Below are 20,573 nucleotides of genomic sequence, written 5' to 3'. Positions count from 1 at the left end.
AAAAACATGCTTTCAGTGAAACCAAATGAAACTTTCAACTAGTTAACCCTACCTCCCCTTTAAGTCGATTGTCAGTTAATAACTGTTCAAAGAATGTTGGGGCAGTTTGCATGAGATTTTCAACTCAGCGAATCATCATTGGTAGATTAGAATGAATTTTTTGCTCTTTCCTTGGGAAATGCTGCCTTCTTTCTTTATTTCTATTTCCTGTGTTTCTTTTACTTTATATATTATTCTATAGAGAAGTATTTTAACATACATATAGTCTTCTGTAGTAAATTTAGGTATATAGATATATAGTGCTATTATATATATATATATACATATATATATTCTTATATATAAATATTACAGAGAACTTATTTGGCATGGCCTAAATTACTAGTCCATTTTATTTTTTTTAAAAGATTTTATTTATTTATTTGACAGACAGAGATCACAAGTTGGCAGAGAGTCAGGCAGAGAGAGAGAGGGGGAAGTAGGCTCCCTTCTGAGCAGAGAGCCCAACGCAGGGCTCTATCCCAGGACCCTGAGATCACGACCTGAGCAGAAGGCAGAGGCTTTAACCCACTGAGCCACCCAGGTACCCCTACTAGTCCATTTTAATAAGACTCTTGTAAGTCTGTGATTCTCTTGTTTCTTAACGTATAAGCAAACTTTCTATATACCTTTTGTATGCACACTTGGTTAATTAGGAGAAACAATTCCAACCTGGTCATGTTATTCTAAATTTTATATAATAACTATGAGCAAAGAGCTATTTGTAATAGTTAAGTCAGATTAAAAGCAGCACAGACATAGAACTGCAAATAAAAAGAATTATTTTAAAATAACACTTCCATTAAAATATCATAGTGCTGTACTTGTGGGAAATAGTTGGTGAAAAATAATGTGTTGAGGGTAGGAAATAATGGTCAGCAATTCATTTCAATGTAATTGTAGGAGATAGAAAAGAAAGGCCTTCTGTTTTGATGGTTTTGATAGCAGATGTTTCAAAGCTCCCTGCTGGCTGTGTTTTTCAGGGATAAATGCAACTGCTCAAATGGAAATGTATTTAGGTCAACAAAACACCTGAAAGTCTTTTTTTAACAGTTCTACAAAATGTTTCTTTGGTCACTTTTACATTTATATAAAAGGGTAAATAATGTTATCCTTGGTCAAAAGGAAACCCTCTAAGAGACAGAAAACTGCTTGTAACTTTTAAATAAAGGATTCCTGGAGTCTGTGTATCTGCACCTGACTGTGTGGTGTCTGCTTCTTTAGTTTGGACCCAAGAATTCGTTAATCATACCCTGAGTTTAATAGCTGTATATTAAAAATTGTCTTTGCAAGGTCCCTCATCTCTCTCTCTCTTTTTTTAAGATTTTATTTATTCATTTGACAGACAGAGATCACAGTAGACAGAGAGGCAGGCGGAGAGAGAGGAGGAAGCAGGCTCCCCACCGAGCAGAGAGCCCGATGCGGGGCTCTATCCCAGGACCCTGGGATCATGACCTGAGCTGAAGGCAGAGGCTTTAAACGACTGAGCCACCCAGGCTCCCCCCTTATCTCTCTTAGTTATTTGATCTACCTATCATCTGTATACTTATGATTTTCTCCTAATGCACACATTCATTGTCCTTAAGTATATCAATATGTAATGTTTTGTGTGTATATGTTTTAAATTGAAGTAATATGATGCTATACCTTTTTGCCCCTCCCATGTGTGTGTTTCCTATCTTGCCATGTTGCTTTCTCTGCCTCTCTGCTACAAACTATCTTAAAGTGTGTTTCCAGTAACTCCTGCTGTTCAGCTCCTTCCCAGTGGACTCCAGGGTCCCCTCTAGATCCCCATTTCTGCATAAAAGACCATGGCAAACATGGCAAACATTTTCATCCATGTCCCTGAGGAAATTTGTGAAATCTTTGGACTACATGTCCAGGAGTTGAGACTGCTGTACCTTAAGGCAAACAGATTCTTAATATCATAACTCCTGCCAATTTGGTTTCCCAAATGGTTGCCCAACCTTATAGCCACACATGCATAAGTGTCCTTGACTTTCCATAGCTCTACTAATAGTTGATAATATCAACTTTTCTAAATCTTATTATTTTGATGAATCTAGTATGTCATTATTTTTCACTGTTGTAATTTGTGTTTCTGTGATTATTAGTGAGTTAGAGCATTTAGTACTGTCAGAAGTACTGGGAGAAATAGAAAACAAGATGTGGGATATCATCTAATTAAGCTTAGAACATGCTTGAAGATCAGCAGAAATGCATATTAACAATCCCTGTGGCTTTGAATATGCCAGGATTTCAGAGTAAGAGATTAATCCATGTGGCCACATTTGTTCAAGACTTCCTATAGAAAATGGGGTCTGGATGTTGCAATGATTTTGAGAAAAGGAACTAATTACAGGCCAAATATCAAGAACAAGATCTTGAAGAAGAGCGTGAGTTGAGTGTGTGTCTGGGAAGTTGAGCAGACAGGACTGAGAGCAGAGGACTAGGGTAGGAGGCATCCTGAGGGAATCCTAAGCAGGAAGGAGGAAGCCATGAGACAGAGGGAACTGAAAGCTTTGTTTTCAACTGAGTGTTAAACAATGGAAGGTACTGTGGTTTCTTCTCACGAAGACATCAAATTAATATAAATTTGCTTTTCCTGCCCTTTTTGAAAAGACGACTAGTTTTGCGAGGGGTTTCCTCCTGCACAGGGGATGTTTCACAAGTAGCAGGTATGTCTACAATATATATCAATTTGTCAACTGCTCACTTTCAGAAGAGGCTTAGCTTTCTGTACAAGCTGCTCTAGACAGGAAGGGATGCTGGTTTGAATGAGGCCATCAGAGATACATTAATAGCGATTTCTGTTTTTAATTTCAGTTAGTTGTAAATTACTCTCATTGAATATGTTGTCTCTCCACAATGCAAGAATTTACCTAATTTTGTTATGCATGTTATTCATTTTGTGTAAATTCTATCTTAGCAAGCAGGAAGCAGGGACAAACATATTTCATTGTTCTGGGACGACATTGACCTTTTCCACAACCTTTCAGAATAAAATCCCCAAGGATTTGCTCTGTAATTATACTTTGCAGGTATAGTGAATTTCATCCTGCAGGCTAACCAGGGCCTGACCTACCCTCACAAAAGCTTACATGTATCACGTACTCAGCTTTTTGTGTGCATTGACCGTTTAGCTCAAGACAGATGGACATAATGTTTGCAAGTGTCATTTAAAGGCATTTGATTTTTCCTTGTATTCACTCCCATTTTCCTTTATACTAGTGCTAGGTAGAATAATATCCCCAAATATGTCCTTGTCCTAATTCCCAAAACCCATGAATATGTTTGATTACATGGCAAAGGGGAATTAAATATGCAGCTAGAATTAAAATTGTTAGTCTGCTGACCTTAAAATGCAGAGATTAGGGGTACCTGAGTAGCTCAGTTGGTTAAGCCTCTGACTGGATATCGGCCCAGGTAAATGATCTCATGGTCCAGGGATTGAGCCCCGCATGGAGCTCCCCACTCAGCAGGGAGCCTGCTTGAAAATCTCTCTCTCCCTCCACCCTTCCCCCTTAAAATAAATAAACAATCCCTTAAAAACAATAGATTATCCTGGATCATCTAGGTGGGCCCAAAGGAATCACAAATGTCCTTAAAACTTGGAGGCAGAGGCAGAAGAGGTCAGAGTGATGTGAGGTAAACACAATTTTTCTCGTCATTTCTGGCCACGTTGGAGGAGGGGCCACAGCCAAGGTATGCAGGCAGCATCTAGAAGATTGAAAAGCCAAGGAAATCTATTTTTGTCTGGAGCACCAAAAGGAACACAGATCTACTGACACCTTGACTAAATACAATGAGACCTATTTTGTACTTCCTTCCTTCAGAACTGTGAGATAATAAATGTGTGTAATTTTAAGCTGAAGTGTTTGTGATAATTTGGTAATGGAGCAACAGAAAACTAATATAATACTTTATTATTTGGGGGGGGCTAAAGAAATCATATGATATAGTCCAATAGAATAGATCTGAAATGGGGAACTTCAGTTTGCAAGATTGTCCCTTAATTCATTGTTAGTAAGAACTCACAATAATTACACACATTGTGTAATTGGCTTCCCAAAGGGAATGGTGAGCATGCATACATTATAAGGAATTGAGGAATGGAAATATTCATGTAATATACATTTCTTCACTGGACATAGGAATCTATTCTAATTGTGTTGGACTTTCTCCATGTTTTGGTAAGAGATGATTTATACTGGTCAATGGCTTCTCTAAGCAGATACAAACTATATCATAATGACATTATTAATGAAGCTCAATATTCAGAAATTAGTTCAATGTAGAGTGAGCAGATTTCTTAAAGGGGGGGTTGTAATTTTCAAATTTTAAGAGAACACAGCATTAATAAATGCCTGCCAATGGCAGAGAGAATGCCATTCATACTTTCCAACCTAAGTCAGTTCTTTTTAGAAGTGACCACCTATATTTGCCCCACACATTGGCCAGTGATTGCTGAGACCCAGCTCAAGTTTCCTGTGTTTGCCTTCGGATCTATGAAATCGAGATGTTAATAAGTGTTTATGGGATGGTGAGAATGGGCTTTTCCAAAATCAGCAGTCACCTCAGAGTGAGTCATGTGGCCCATCTTTGTTAATAAGTCTAGTGAATTTGATTTATTAGAACTAATTCAAACTTCTTTTCTATGGAACTTGAGTTCAGAGTCACAATCAGATGGGGATTGTAGAATTCCCTTTAGTTCTCTGTTAGCTGCAGTGCTTTGGAGAATAAGGGGCCTCCTGCCTCCTACTTAGCCAGGCTTCCTGTCAGATATGATCATATATGGCCAACTTCTTAAGAAGCCAGAGTTTATGAAAGGCTGACTTTCTCTGTAAGGTAGTAAGGGGTAATAATAATAATAGTAATAATAGCTAACAATGATTGAGCTCCTAGTATAGGCTACTATTCCAGCTATCCCTTTTAAGAATCTTATTAGTTAGGTGGTCCTATAATTATCCTTCTTACAGATGAGAAGACCAAGGTACAGAGAAGTCAAGCAACTTGTCTAGTTTGTCGGGATTTGAGATTGGGTGATATGAGCAAAGACCACACTATTGATCATTACATGATGAATAGTGGCCTCTCATGAATGGCCTCTCTAGGAGAGCTGAGGTGGGCAGTGTTCACGAAGCAGTCCTTCTCTCTTAGTGAGGGAAGTGGGTACTTCCTCATCATTGCAAGAAGGAGATGGAGGAATAAGCACTAGAAAAGCAAGCAGGTTAGCCATGCTTGTTTGTTCTGTCATTTATAGTGAGAGACACATGACAGCTGAAAACTGAGATCACATGATGTAATAGGTCAGAAAAGCAGTTATTACTATTTACTTGTAGCTCTACTGGAAATCTTACTATAAACGTTATTCTTTGTTTCTTTAGTCTTTCCCTCATGCAAGTCATTGGCACTGCTCAGTGGTGTGGGAATCTCTCCCATTTTTGCCTTGTCCAGAAGGAATCTAGGACCAACCACATTTCATGAGTTTGACAGTTGTGACACACAAAAAAAATTAGAACTTTAAGAAATTAAATGATTTTTAATAATACAACCATAAGCACTGGTAATTCTAATTCATTGCTTCTTGTTTCGAATGTAAAGAAAATTTGTACTCACGATGTTGGATCTGATTTTCTTTATGATGGAGAAGTATTACAGAGGAAGGGTTAACATAAGGGACTTCAAATTTGGGCAAACCAGGAGTCAAAATCTTGCTTTATAGTTTAGTAACTATGTGACCTTGGGCAAGTTCTTAGACTTTTCTGAGACTTCACTTTAAGCTGAAAAGCAGAAATGAGAATACTTAGCTCACAGGTTTGTCACAAAGTTAAAATAAGATAATACATCTGAAAAACTTGTTCTAATGCCTGGGAAAAAAAGACATTTCTCAATAGATAGGTATTCATTATTTTATTAATTTTGGTTATTATTTTACATAATCTTTATTTCTTCTGATGAGAGACACAGACCTTCATTTAAAAGAGAATATAAATTTATAGACATAATATGATCACAGTGTTACATATTTGAGGAATATTTGGGCAAGCAGCCGGGTGCAATGGAAAAGACAGGACAAGTCATCAAGAAGTTAGTCATAGTGTAGACCCTGCAGTACTTTGAGCAAACCATTCTAGCCACTGGGGCTCTGAGTCTACCTATATGATATCAACAGTCAGATGTTCTTCAGGGGTTTCATAGAGACGGAATCTACGTTCCAACTTCACCACCACATAAGCACATGGCTTGATCTTGTTAGCCTCAGTCCTCTCATTGTTAAAACGGGATTAAGGATAATAACTGGCACAAAGTTGCTGAAAAAATTAGACGAGATGCTGACATAGAGGAGGTGTTCTATAAAAGTCTGGCATTCTAATTAATGTGATTGTTATTGCTATCACTACTGTTATTATATTGCTATCACATAAAATTAGAGTATGGTTGTAAAGATGCTTGAGAACACTTTGACATAGAAACACAGAAGTACCATAGACCTGGCAATTCCACTCCTAGATGTATAGCCAAAGACTTGAGCAGATACTTGGATGCCAGAGTTCATAGCAGAATTGCTCACAACAACTGAAGGATGGAAACAAGTGTCCATCAGCTGATGAAGAGATAAAGAAAATGTGTTACGTACCTGCAGTGAGCTTTTATCCAAGTCATAAAAAATACGTGAAGTTGTAATACATGCTACAACATGGATGAAACTTGAAATCCTTATGCTCAGTAAAATAAGCTCAACATAAAAGGACAAATATTGTGTGGTTCCATATATGTGAGGTCACTAAAATAGGCAAGTAATGGAGACCTAAGTAGATTAAAGGTTACCAGAGCTGGAGGAAAAGAGGAATTAGGATTTTAATGGGTACAGAGTTTGTATTTGGGATCATTTCCTTTTGAAAATAGTGGTGATGGTTGCATAATATTTGGATGTGTTTAATGCCATGGAATTGTACACTTAAAAATGGTTAAAGGGCAATTTTTATGTTGTATGTATTTTACTACAATAAAAAAGTAATAAAATATTAAAAATAGATTATATTGGGGCACCTGGGTGGCTCAGTGGGTTAAGTCACTGCCTTCGGCTCAGGTCATGATCTCAGGGTCCTGGGATTGAGCCCCACATCGGGCTCTCTGCTCAGCAGGGGGCCTGCTTCCCTTCCTCTCTCTCTGCCTGCCTCTCTGCCTACTTGTGATCTCTGTCAAATAAATAAAAAAAATCTTAAAAAAAAAGAAAAGAAAGGGGAAGTAAGTGTTCAAGGCAGAAGTAAAGTCATGAACAAACTGCATTCCAGGGACCCAAGCTTGTTTAGTAAGGCTGGAGGTAGAAGCAGAAAAGTGTAGGAGTGAATAGAGGTCAGATAGTCAAGGGCCTGTGGTGTCTGCTAAGGAAGCTGAAATTCATCTTGAATGAATGAAGAGACAGTGACAAATATTAAGCCACAGTGATATGATCAGAGTGGGGACAGATTTTTTTTAGATTCTCTCTCTCTCTCTCTCTTTTTTTTTTTAAGCTTCTTTTTGGAGAAAGAACAGAGTAAGGCAGAGAGGTAACAGTGAGGACCTTTGAGGGAGAGACTTGTTCAAACCCAGTGCCCAAACATTGCAAAAGAGGAATGGATATGACCTAAAGATGTGAAGCTAGTGCACGAGAAAGATGTTGGGATAAAGGGAGGTCGAAATGTCAAGCTTCTCTGGTTTGGGTGCCCAAGTGAACGGTGGTGCTAACTCAGGCAGGAAATTGAGAGAGGAGAGCAGATTTGGGTGAGAAACAGCTAAATCCCCAAGCAAGCTTTCCCCAGAGAGCTGGGAACAATCATGTAATGGCATAATTTCTGAGCTCTAGATAGTAAGATAAAACTTTTGAATTCACCTGTTTCAAATACACATCAGCAATTTCCAAAAGGAAAGTTAGACAATAAATATTTGTTGAAATACTGTTGTGTATGTTGCACCATGTGATACTGTGCAAAATCTATTCTAAAAAGAATCCGTTCCAATCCAATGCTAAATAGAAAGTAAGAATAACAAGCAAATAGTTTTTCAAGTGCTGATTGCCTGATTGGTCAAAACAGCCCCAAATACCAAAAGCCAAAACCGGCTTTCTTGTCCTGCCATCTAGCCATCAAGATCTTCCTGAAGGATGATCTCCAGAGCCAGAGTGGCTAGTATTCAGTGACTAGTCAAGACACACATGCATCAACAGGTGTCATGAACCAACATTTTCCTAATTCAAGGACTAGTCTTTGTATGTGAGCGAGTGAAGGGTTTTGTCTATTATTCTCTGAGAAGTAGCGCTAAGATTTGAAGAGAGAATGCCCAGCAGAATGTCAACAATGGCTACCTATTGGTTAAGGTATTATAAGTAACTTTCTTATATTGTTCTACATTTAACAATTTTTCTATGGGTATGTATTGTTCTATATCATATACACATACATAATAAGAAAAATCTGTAAGGCTTTCCAATTTGGTAACCACAAAGAAATCTAATTGGCTAGTGAATTGAGGAACCAGTTTGACAACCTTAGTGGAAAAAAAAAACAGTTATTGATAGGAATACAGTATGGGACAAGTGTAATCAAGTTTACATATTGAACAGTAACATCTGAGGATTTTATTTAACAAAAGACACAGTAGCTTAAAATTTTAAGAACAAGATAAACTAAAAAACAATAGCAACGTCTACAGAAATGTATATTTATTATGTTCTACTTTGAATTATCGGAATTTCGTAGAGTTTGCTGAACTTTAGAAACCATGTGGAGACATTGAGGCATGCTCTCAATAGTAAAGTAGTAAAATAGTATCTCTAAGAGTCAAGGGCAAAGAAATCATTATTTTTAAATATAGAGAAGAGGAAGCTAATTGTTTACCATCATAAGCTTTTTATTCCTAAAATGCATGTGGAAAGACTTCTTTAATGAACATATATAAACACAGAAAATGGAGCAAACCCAGTTGGGCTCAAGAGAAAGCTAGTCATGTTAAAGGGGACAAAAGGGAAATATTGGAAGCACCGGACAGGTAAAATCAAGGAAGGCACTAACCCTCCTGCTCTTGGGTGAGAAGAGACAAAAATCTGCCCAGTGTGTCAGAGGATTGAACAGATGAGCACTACAGAATGTTTCTAGATCTGATTCCATGTGTAAGTATTAGAGAGTCTGATTTCCCTGTTGCTTTAAATCTCCTTAATTTCAGCAAATACCAAATAAATCTGTTAGTATAGAAAATTAGCCTCCCCACCCCCCAATATAACAGCTGAATGTTCCATTGTTTTCTATTTTTGCTATGACAGAACCCCAGCATGGCTATACCTGAACATTCCTTCCTTCTTGAGAGTGTAATTATCTCCATCTTGGTAGTCAAAATCAATGTTCCTTTTAAAAACTCCCATCTAGTGGGGCACCTGGGTGGCTCAGTGGGTTAAGCCTCTGCCTTCAGCTCAGGTCATGATCTCAGTGTCCTGGGATCAAGGCCCGCATCGGGCTCTCTGCTCAGCGGGGAGCCTGCTTCCCCCTCTCTCTCTGCCTGCCTCTACCTACTTGTGATCTCTCTCTGTCAAATAAACAAATAAAATCTTAAAAAAAAAAACCCATCTAGCTTTCTATTCTATAAATTACATTTTCCTATACTCTCTGTTGTCCCAGATCCACACTTCACAGCCCACAGTCATGTTTCCAGATTTCTTTTAGTAACCCAGTTAATACTTTCAAATGGGGCAGCTTTAAAATTTTTAGTAACTTTTAATTAATACAACTTTCTATTCTTCCCTCCTTTTATGGCACAAACCTTGTTCCCCAGAATTTACCTGATGACGATCAGTTTTCATTCTTGCTTTCTATCCTCAAATCTTTTTTCTTTTTTCTTTTCGTTTTTTTTTTTTGTCATCATTCTTTCTTATCCCTGCCCCATTGCTATTGCCTGAATTTTAGAGAGTAGGCCAGAATATCCCTCTTCTGTATATAAATCGGTGTTTCTCATTTGTACTATCTGTGTCTAAAACATACTTTGCATTCTAGAGAAATGTTGAATGATCTTAAGTGTGGAGGTGTTTCCATGGACTAAGGTGACTTATTTCTAGGTCCACACACTTCCACTTTAAATTATTAAATTCACGTAAATGACTGTTGTCCTTCTTGTTTCTTGCCTGCTTTGTGCAGAGCCCAGCAGTAGCTTTTTAAAAATGAATCCAAACCAAGTCTCAGCCAGCAAAGAGCTTAAAACCTGGTTGGGCGTGGGGTTCGGGGAAAGAGACTTAACAAAAATCATTCACCTTTAAAACTGCTGGCGACATCAGCACTGGAAAACTGCTTTCAAGATGTAGAGCAATATGAAAGAAAGGAAGGGCCAGATGTAGGGACTTTGAAAACTTCTCACTGTTTAAATTTGGAAAATTAAGCGAAACTTTCATCATCTGTTTTTAAAGAATTTATCACAATTTCTTCTTGGTGTACCCCTCAATGTTTTGAATGTTAGTGTCTCTCCAGAAAAATAGGATTTTTTCTTAATCCTCTCTGGGCTAAATTCCTATAGCAGCAACATTATATGCTTTTTAATTAATTGTCCTCATGCTTTTCCCAAATATCTTATTCTTAAGGAAAAGTTCATTTTCTAGCTTAATCTAATTATTGATTAACCTTTCATTTTCCCTTCAACCATGTCTGTAATTTTAGTCAGCGAAGTCCTTAAAGGAAAATGTTGGTTTTTCTCAATCTGAGCGGCAGGCATGGTCGGCTGCCTATGACCTAGAAAACGCTGTTGCAGACTTGATTTTATGACTTTCAACAAATTCTTTACTGTTTCTGTGCTTTGGTTTCAGTCTACTTACTACGGACAAGCTGCTTGACATGGAAGTGCGTCTTTAGGAATTCATTCTTACCAGGCTCCTCCCTTCCTTCCTTCTCCCTCTCTTTCTTCCTCTGCTCCCCATCTTTCTTTTTTCTCTTCCTCATTGTCTTTCTGTAAATGTTTTAGATGTTGTATACCTTACAAGCAAATCCCAATTAACGTGATTGCTTGGGTGCATGCGGCCTTCTGGTCAAGTGAATTTTATTGGTGACAACATCATTTGGTGAGTAGGAGGGCACGTTCTGGAAGTTAGGAAGCTTGAGTTCAACTACATACCACCTATATGACCTTGAGAAATTTAATTAAAGTTTATCTTTAGCTCCTAGGAAATGGAGAAAGTATGAGCACCCATCTCATAGAGTTATTTTGGGATCAAGTGCATTAATAAATATGAAGCATTTGAAATAGTCCTTAATCAACATTTGCTATTTTATCTTTTCATGGAAAATGTTTATTTCAAAATTATTTTCAATAATCTTTCTAAAACCACATCGTTGACTTTTCTGCAGGAGTAAATGCAATCTAGGGAATATTACTTAACCTTTCTATTATCATCAGAATGCTTATAAGAAGTTGTTTTGATTTTTAGCAGTGTTAAATGCTATCAGATAGTCAGGGTTCCTAAAGTCTGAAAAACTAGCCATTGGATTTCACACTAAGGTAGACTGCAAATCTGGGAGCAGGGAGGGGTCTCTTAAGAGGTGAAAAAGACTTTTCCAGGGAACACAGAAAAAGAATCAACTTTACAGTGAGATGCTCCTGCTATCACTGTATTTGTGGAAGAGAAAGTGGTTGATGTGGACAAAGGAATTCTTGGGGCTTATTGTCAGGAGGTCATAAGGTAGAAGGTGAAAGATGCCTTCTGAGATTCAGAGGATCAGGGTGGTGACGAGAGCGAAGGTGGAAGAAACAGTGGAAGAAACATAGAGGAAACAGGAGCCATGCCAGCAAAGATCAGAAGTCCGAATACTAATGTGTGAGCTGAGTATAGAAATAGCAGGCTGATGGAACACTGGGAAATCCAAAACTTCCAATATATATTGAGAAGTCCTCAGCTTGTTGGGTGACATTTTGCTCAGGTGAGCTTGTGAATAAAGTAGGTTGCTTTTCAATCTGTTGCTTTTTAATGCAAAAACAGCCCAGGAGCACAAAACTCTATGACTCTAATAGGGCTTCTGATTTTGTTGTGACTACAAACAATTTCAGTCCTTTAATGGCTTTTCATTTTGACCTGGTCAATTTACATTTCACTCCATCCAATTGAAACAATTCTTAAATGCCAAAATAAGGTTCCTTTGGCAGAGAACGGTTTTCTTAGGCCACTCCAAAGAAAGCTGTACTGGTAGTTTTGCTTGCATTAGACATCTTGAATTGATGTTTAGTTGCCTTTTTGCCAGACAAGACAGACCTTTGATTAGGAGCGTGATGACATTCACACCCCATTAGCTGTGTTCTCAACACTTTATAAAGCAAAAGTGGCTCCATTACATTCCCAGTCTTTTATCAAAGGCACACTCTGGAGTCTAACAAATGCTGAAGAGTGCTTGGGTATGTACAATTTATACACATAAGAATATTTTCAGACTAAAATGCAAGGACAAATAGATTAATGTAAGCAGACCTTCCCACCCAAATACTAATGAGCCGATAGCATATAGGTCTGAGCAACAAAATGACAACTGAATTTTAACATTTTCTTGGGAAATAAGGTTCTAAAGATAAAATCTTCTGTACTGAATTCTCATTACAATCATTAGTGGTAAACAATGACTCAGAATAGTCTTCTTTTTTTTTTCACCAAAATTTTGGTAATTACTAAATAGAAAATCAAACATTTTTAGGTATGCATATCTTCCTAGGATGGAAGGGGTGGTAAGTGAAAGACACTTGGCAACACCACTGCTCTGAATTAGGCCTTGACCAGATCTTCTTTCCTTTTTTTTTTTTTTTTTTTTTAAGATTTTATTTATTTATTTGACAGACAGAGATCACAAGGAGGCAGAGAGGCAGGCAGAGAGAGAGGGAGAAGCAGGCTCCCCACTGAGCAGAGAGCCTATGCGGGGCTCGATCCCAGGACCCTGGGATCATGACCTGAGCTGAAGACAGAGGCTTTAACCCACTGAGCCACCCAGGTGCCCCTCTTTTTTTACTTTACTTTACTTTTTTTTTTCTCTAAACATTTAATTTATTTTTTTTGGCAGAGAGAGAGAGAGAGAGAGCAAGAGCCAGAGCAAGAGCAGGGTGAGGGGCAGAGGGAGAAGCAGTCTCCCTGCTGAGCAAGGAGCTCAATTTGGGACTCTATCCCAGGACCCTGGGATTGTGACCTGAGCCTAAGACACATGCTTAACCAACTGAACCACCCAGGCATCCCTTCACCAGACTTTCTACATCAGGCCACACACACAGTAAGTTTCCTGGTCAGGAAGAGGTGTGCTTTTCCTCAGTGCAGTGGGGGAAGCCCATTTGTGGGAGAAAGCCATGGGCAAGCAGATGAAGAACAGCATGAGACCTCCAAAGGAGATGCTGTCTCAAGCAGGTAAATTTTAGAAAAGAGTTTCCATGGAGGCTAAGGATTCTGAATCTGATTCCCTGAAACCATCCATGCCCCGAGTAACTTGGGAAATGTTTCTGTATGCCGCAGGGTATACAGTCCCTAATTTAAAGATCACTTATCTCTCTTTTATTTATTTATTTGTTTGTTTGTTTATTTATTTTTTGACAGACAGAGATCACAAGTAGGCAGAGAGGCAGGCAGAGAGAGAGAGAGAGAGAGGAGGAAGCAAGCTCCCCGCAGAGCAGAGAGCCTGATGCAGGGCTCGATCCCAGGACCCTGGGATCATGACCTGAACCGAAGGCAGAGGCTTTAACCCACTGAGCCACCCAGGTGCCCCAAAGATCACTTATCTCCAGTACAGAAGCCATAAGTCAATGCCATGTTGCACTGTCAAGTCTCATACAGGTTTTGAACTATTAAGCAATTATTTGAAAAGCCTCATTTCACCAAGGTGCTGCATGAAGCCTTTGTGGGATGTGGGTGAGGCAGAAGATTATCTGGGAACACAGCATGCACCTGTACTGCTTCCAAAATTGTTTTTTCTTCTGGCGAAATCACTGTTATTGGACTAAGTATATCCACTTTTTCTCTCTGTTCCTCTGAATCCCAGCTTCTGAATCCTACTGAATAGATCTCTTCCGTATAAAACTACACATGATACTGACATGTTTAAATCATAATCCTCTAGGCCCTTTTAGTTACCAGGGTTACAAATTTTATTTTTAATAAAAAGTTAGTACTTAAAAAACAGTTAATACTTGAATATTACAGTTTTTCCCCTTAACTTTGTTTCTCTCTTACCATCTTAATTCCTATTAACAAGATACTTAACTCTTCTATTTTTTAAAAAAGATTTATTTATTTATTCGAGAGAGAGAGAGCAAAAATGGAGGGAGGCAGAGGAAGAAGTAGGCTCCACACTGAGCAGGGAGCCCCACAAAGCATTCAATCCCAGGACCTTGGGATCATGACCTGAGCCAAAGACAGATGCTTAACCAACTGAGCCACCTAAATGCCCAGTTACTTAATTATTCCATAATATAAATATAGTAATTTCAAAATTACAATTTCAATATTGCTACAAACAATGAAAATGTTACTATTTCACATTGGGAAGACAAGTGAAGAGAGAAGAAATTGGGAAAACTCAAAAATGGAGAACAGGTAGCTCCTTCAAAAACCGAGCCAACTACCTGCAACAGAAAAACTGTAGAAACATAAAAAGTAGGCTAGGTAAGTTGAGAAATGGGCAAGAAGCTCCAGATAGCTGAAAAAGACTTTGGGAACTGAGGCAAACAGTTGGCACAGTGAGAATATGACCAAGCCCTCCATCTGGCTAGCATGAGTTCCTCAAGAATAGATAAAATGGGAGAAAAGTAGGAGATCCTGCCTGGGGGCTAAGGTGATGATTCCGAGTGGAATGGTCCAAGTCACTCTTTGGGGTGAAGCAGGGCTGTGTGGACCTGTCAGAAGAACCAGATGATAAAATGCCTAATACATTGTGATTTTAAGAATTTTGGCATATGAAGAGGTAAGGTTTTGTTAAGGGCATCCTGCCTAATGCAGTTAGCTGTGGACCATTCTTTCCTGATTTGGGAGTTCGTGGGAATCCACCCTCCCCTTTTTTACCAAGGATGTTTTCATTTAATTTCTCCCAAGTCCATGTTGATCACCCTTTTTGCTTTTTTACCATTACCTTTGCTGACTAAATTCATCTCACTCTGATCACTCATTCTTTCTTCTCAAAACATGAAGACCAAAGCGCTTTGGGCTTGATGACATGTTTCTTCATACTGTTTTTATTTTATTTTAAAGATTATATTATTTATTTGATAGACAGAGAACACAAGCAGGCTGAGAGGCAGGTAGAGAGAGAGAGAGAGAGGGAAGCAGGCTCCCTGCCAAGCAGAGAGCCCAATGCAGGGCTCGATCCCAGGACCCTGGGATCATGACCTGAGCTGAAGGCAGAGGCTTTAACCCACTCAGCCACCCAAGCGCCCCCTGATTTCATTTTAATTTGTACTTACTGTTACGCTCCAAGGGAACTGATTAAGCTCCTTGAGGTTTGGATATTTGTTTGTTTGTTTGTTTGTTTTCATTTTAATTATTTTGTTGTGCATATGAAATCCTTTATATATGATATAGTCTTGGTATATAGTAAGTGCTCAATAATTGCTATTATTATTGCTACTATGCACCACAAGTAAAAATATATTTTATACTTAATTCTACTCAAAGCACTGTGCTAAGATTTGAGAATGTGAAGGGGCATGAGATATAATTTCTGCTCTGAGAAACTTAAATACAGGGGATGGGAGAATGGGAGCTCAGCCCTACCTCCAGCAATGGGCGTGTGTGTCGAGCTGACACAGTATCTTAGCATGGCTCAGAGATAGCCAATCTGATCCCAGATTTGACTTTTTGAACTTAGCAAATATTTCCAATCCAGCAAATATTTCTAGTCCTTTGCTCATTTGGCCAATATCTAGTACTCCTATGTAGTTCTGTGCCTTCTACATATAATGTTAGGATTACAAATATGTAGAAGACACAGTTTTCTGGGGCAAACTTCTGAGAAGTAAGCAAATGACAACTCAAATAGTAGACTAACTATATCTCCTGTTGTAATAAGTAGGAAAATTTGGGTGGTTCACAAAGAAGGAAATTATATGTGTAACACAAAGTTTATGGTCTGGAAAGAAAACAAGGAAACACATACTGACTTTCCCTAAAATTAATGCAGTAGATAAAATTTTAAAAAATCAATTCAGAGCACAAAAATCATTTTGACCATTTTCAAAGATCAGCACATAAATTATGTAATTCATATTTAATGAATTCATATTGAATGTTCAATGAATTACTATTAGTACAATTCAATTTTCCATCACTTTTAGTCTAAATAATTTACAAATGTCCCAAAGAAATGTTATGAAAATATATTCATTTAATCTATTAAAGTCATTGGGAATATTTTATATATACTGAATTCCCAAATTAGATTAGTTATCTTTTTATTACTACACAAGATAACTCTATCTTTGGTGTTAAGGAAGGCAAGAATTCTTCCTTTGCCCCAGCATGCCAGCAACAGTCAAACCAAAAACCTGTTTCCTGAGTATATCCTGTAATTTTTGCTGTGTGTGTGCCATTAGTCACTTGGATTCATTCTCATGGAATGCCATCTTTTCCTTCTAACTTCTGAAATCATACCTCATCTCTAAAGTAAGTCTGAATACTAACTACTTCTTAAGACATTACTGCCCCTCCCTCTTGCACCAACTATATACAAACACTTGTTAACATTTATATCTCTTTTTATATATTAAATCAGAAAAAGTGCTTAGAAGTGTCTGGGGGCATAGTAAGTGCTTAATGAATATAGCACTTTCTTGATCTTCCTTCTCTTGGTCTCTTTCTTAGAGATCACTCACTGTGTTTTCCTCATTTTCAAATAACCTACAGGGCTGAAAATGTGCATTGAGTTGAATTTTACTCACTACTAAAAATGTAACTGTTGGGGCACCTGGGTGGCTCAGTGGGTTAAGCCTCTGCCTTTGGCTCAGGTCAAGATCTCAGGGTCCTGGGATTGAGCCCCACATAGGCTCTCTGCTCAGCGGGGAGCCTACTTACCCTCTCTCTGCCTGCCTCTCTGCCTGCTTGTGATCTTTGTCTGTCAAATAAATAAATTAAAACAAATCTTAAAAAAAATGTAACTGTCAAGATGCAATTGGGTAAATCAAACAAAAAGAGACTTGGCAAGTTTTCAACTATCTTTCCTTAACTTTCAAGCCAACTTTTTCATCATGTTTGTATCAGTTCTGACCTGAAATTTAAATACTGTACCATTTATTAAAATTTTGAAACAACTTATCATTGGTACCAGGGAACCAGATTTCAAAAGGGTCAGCAACTAGGACTTTGATGAAATTCTGTATCCAACTCTGTTTCAGACTAATTTTTAGGAAAGTTGTCCCTAAATTGTGTCTCTTATACAAAATACAACCAGGAGTCGTCAAAATGAAGTTCAAGAGAGGGTAAAATCAGCCAGAGTTTCAAAATGATTGGCAACAAGGGACTCTAGAGCCCATTCAAGGGAGAAAAAGCAATAGAACATTAATGTGTGTTGCTTATTACATTCTTTTTTGGGGGGGGGGTCTTGCTTGTATTCTGAGATACCATGGATGCATTTCTTAACATGGTTCTATGAACTATTCAGATTATCCTCAGTGCAGACATTGGCCATCTGATTTATTTTCTTTACTCATTCTTTACTCACAACTAATACTTATTTTTAGTGTATATGATTTTGGTATAAATAAAGAGGAACTGAGTATGTGGGTAACTATTTTATTTATTATCCAAAAGCCATAATGTGTTTCTCCTATGTTTATAACAAAGCAAGTACGCATATTTTCTCTTAAACCAGTTATGTTGGAAATATGTGAAGCTACTATTAATAAACACAAACAGAAATGTTTGCACAAAGCTATTTACCTTGTGATCATGTTCTTTAGAGGTAAAGTTTTTTCAGTTATTAAGAGTGACTTAATGTTAGAGCTTTTTATTCTTAGCATTTTGTGTATCTTGGCATCAATCACTCTGTATTGCATGGGTTCACTGAGCATAAAAATATTCGTTAAGTGTTTTTATATAAAGGAAGTTTTTATTTCTCTAGAAAAAAAATTTTTTTGAGGTAGAACCATTTTTAAAGTGCTTCTTAACACTAGTTCTGTGATCCAATACCAAATCTACTGATCTGTCTGAATGTAACAGGCTATAGGTAGAGACCCAGTAATCAATTTATTTACTACATACAGTCTGGGATTCATCACTGTCTTCAGTAAATATTCCCTGAATATGCAAAATGTTGATTACAATATGTGGCAATATATGTTGGCATTTGAGCATTTTTAATAGATGATGACATTGATCATTTATAATTAAGTACATTCTGTGTTTAATCCAATATCCCATGATATTCTGACTACCTAACTCATCTGGTGGAGGGCACTGAAATGCTCTGAAAATTGAGTCTGCAAAATGTCAGGCAGTTCCCATTTAATTTTTCCACTTAAAAAACTACTGGTTCTGGATCACTGAGTGTATTGTAAGAACAATGTGTCAGCCAAGCCCTGTTGGAAAAACAAAATAAATGTCCCAGTTAGCTATATTTAACATTGTAATATCTCACACTTTTAGAAATCTACTCTCCAATAATGCAGAAAAACTCTCCATCAAAGCTTATTATTATCAGTGATAAAAATGCCTGGATATGTCTTAGAATCTCTAGCAATTAAAGATTCATAAACGTTTAGAATCAAATCGGATTTTTTTCACTATCTTGTCAAATATTGGGAAACATGAAAATGCAATAAAATAGGTCAGTGGTTCCCCATGAAAGAAATTTAATTGGCTCCAATAGAGGTCAACCATGGTCAATTAAATGATCAGGGGAAATACCTAATTATTCCTCTAGACCTACTTAATACTGGCAGCAATTTTCTTCTTTTCTCTTGAAAAAAAAAAAAATAGACTGCCTGAAACAATGGAAAAATACTTCCTTTTCAGTCAAACTGTGGAATTCTCGCTTCTAGCAGCAGATCATCTTACAGTGCCTTCAGGACAGTTTACTGATATTAAGAAATGAGCCACTTACACAGTTTTTCTGAGCTCCTTAGAGAATGTCCTCTCAAGCAAAAGCACAGGGCAACAGCGTGGTGGGGCACTACCTCCTCAGATCAGAGAACTGATGTTCTCCCTGTATGCGTTCTATCTTGCTCCACACCGTAGGCTTGGCTTTGGGACCCAGTCCTGGCTCTCCTCCTATCTGGATTCCGGGAAATGAGTTTCACCCTTGATTTAATCCCTTTGTGTTTGCACATTGGACCTTGTTGCTGGGCTTGCAATTTCAGGGGCAAAAGAAGGCTCTCAGGCTGGGAGCTGCTGAAATGTCAACATTTCTGCTACAGCTTTTGATGTTGCTCGACTGCAAATGTCTTTGGGAGAGAGCACCTCAATTACCATCACTTCGAGCAGGGGATAAATGAGGGGTCTCACTATCCTATGACCTCAGGCAAGTGACGTCAGTTTTCTTACCTGTAAAATAGAATACGGAGAGAATTCACCATTATTGTGAGTTCTTATTGATGGTGGTATCATGAGGATTAAAGAAGGAAGGAGCTTAGTTCAGGGACTGGTAAGCACTGTGTGTTTACCAGATGTTGGTTGCCCTTAGTTTCATTCTCACTAAAACTTCTTCTCAATTTTAGGTCACGATAAAATCTTTTTTAAAAAATTATTATTATTATTATTATTATTTCCAGCATAACAGTATTCATTGTTTTTGCACCACACCCAGTGCTCCATGCAACCCGTGCCCTCTCTAATACCCACCACCTGGTTCCCCGACCTCCCACCCCCGCCCCTTCAAAACCCTCAGATTGTTTTTCAGAGTCCACAGTCTCTCATAGTTCACCTCCCCTTCCAATTTCCCCCAACTCCCTTCTCCTCTCTGACTCCCATGTCCTCCATGCTATAAATCTTGTTGGTGAGCATAACTATAACCATAGTGAGCATAACAGTGGCACCGATGACCGGTTTAGGGAAAGAATGGTACCCGAAAGATCCTTAGTCCTTGGATATACTGAAGGTAAATGTATTGCTTCGCAGTTTGGGCTGTAAAGCAGTGGTTTGGGGAGGGGGCTAGTGGGGAAATGAGCATTATATAGCAAGGGCAAACAATAAAGTGATAAATAGAAAGATTCCTGAATTAGGGAATTGGGGAAATAAAATTGAGCTTCAGCCTCTGTCACTAACTTTCTGGACTGTCAGGTTAAATGTCTCTGAGTCCTGGTCATGCAAAGGAGTTTTGTGGAGGTAGTCATCCTTGATTCTTAGATGACCGGTGACTTCTGCATTGTTCTAGGACTGAAAGTCTACAGCAGGGCAGTAAGGACCGAAAGTTATGCCTAGTTAGGTAAAGGATCTCTAAAACAGTGCTTTTCCGATGTAAGGTACATCAAACCCACCTGGAGATGTCATTAAAGTGGAGATTCTCATTGAGATGGTGGCCTATGGGTGGCATTCCTAGCAGATTCCCAAGTGATGCTGGTGCTGCCCATGT

General features: G+C 38.2%; 2 protein-coding genes across 2 annotated transcripts in view; one reads left to right on the top strand and one right to left on the bottom strand.

The window, feature by feature from the left end:
- Positions 1-5,731, bottom strand: part of LOC309849163 (uncharacterized protein) — a 56,870-nt gene extending 51,139 nt beyond the window's left edge. The window contains exon 1 of the mRNA XM_082701493.1: positions 5,659-5,731. The gene's annotated coding sequence lies outside the window, so the exon portion shown is untranslated. The remainder of the gene's footprint in view (positions 1-5,658) is intronic.
- The window catches only part of FGF14 (fibroblast growth factor 14), a 596,869-nt gene that overhangs the window by 241,877 nt on the left and 334,419 nt on the right, over positions 1-20,573 (top strand). The gene's annotated exons all lie outside the window — the stretch shown is intronic.

This window comes from Mustela nivalis (genome assembly GCF_964662115.1).
Source record: "Mustela nivalis genome assembly, chromosome: 15".
In the NCBI taxonomy this organism is placed as follows: Eukaryota; Metazoa; Chordata; class Mammalia; order Carnivora; family Mustelidae; genus Mustela; species Mustela nivalis.
Note: the sequence above shows the minus strand (reverse complement) of the source record. Positions and strands in the feature narration are given on the sequence as shown.